The sequence below is a fragment of the Sinocyclocheilus anshuiensis genome, unplaced genomic scaffold (genome assembly GCF_001515605.1).
Source record: "Sinocyclocheilus anshuiensis isolate Anshui unplaced genomic scaffold, SAMN03320099.WGS_v1.1 scaffold3639, whole genome shotgun sequence".
Taxonomy (NCBI): Eukaryota; Metazoa; Chordata; class Actinopteri; order Cypriniformes; family Cyprinidae; genus Sinocyclocheilus; species Sinocyclocheilus anshuiensis.
Genome location: NW_015542677.1, coordinates 60553 through 61506, shown reverse-complemented (window position 1 = coordinate 61506; position 954 = coordinate 60553).

Below are 954 nucleotides of genomic sequence, written 5' to 3'. Positions count from 1 at the left end.
GTTATGACTTAAAAATTTGCATGTAATGCCTTTTTTCCTGCTTGTTTTGCGATCACATCTTTTGTTATGTTTACGTATTAGACTGAGACGATGCGCATCAAAGTTTTAGTGGGAAAAAAAAGACTTTCAAACAGTCCTCATCTCTGCCAAACACTAGCATTGACGGCACACCTGCTAAAAGAGCAGGCTACAGTTGATACAGTTGAGATCGAAAATGACAGAGACATAAAAAGTAATGTGTGGACATTAACAATATCATTAACAATTCTAGTTTATAATCAGTACTAATAAGGCTTCTTCTTATCAAGATCTTTAGTCTAAATGCTGTGTTCTGTTAATGCGTGAAATTCATATTATTTGTAGCGCACACTTGAGGAGCCCAAACTACACTCAATGACCAAGTGATGCAGACATAATTATGGTCCATGATATTGGCACAAAGTGTAATAAACAATTCTTTGTGACTGTATATAGTTCTCAAGTTGGAAAAGACGTTTAGTTCCCATTTTAAGTGAACCTTAGTTCCCCGGACATCTACAAGAGGGATTTAAATGCTGATGCTGTAAAAGGAGGGGAGACATAAATACAAAACAGTACGACTGAAATGTTAAAGTGTTTAAAAAAATTAATAAATAAAACGCGTTTATTCTGTGGCACTTAAAAAAATAATTTGGTGCCTAATTTTGTTTCTTATAAGAGCCAGAGGCTCCTTAAGTTTTTTTTTTTTTTTTGTCTGGAGCCCTGCAATATGTTAATAATAGGCATGCTAATAAGCAACTAATTAATAGTGAGAATTGGTCCCTATACTAAAGTGTTACCACTTGTTTTTATGTGTTGCTATATCCATACCAATAATATAAAAAAGAACATTTATGTATCAGCCAGAAAAAAACTAAATTTACTAATTAGAAAATTACTTTGTGCATATTTAAAGCTGCAGTCCGTAACTTTTTT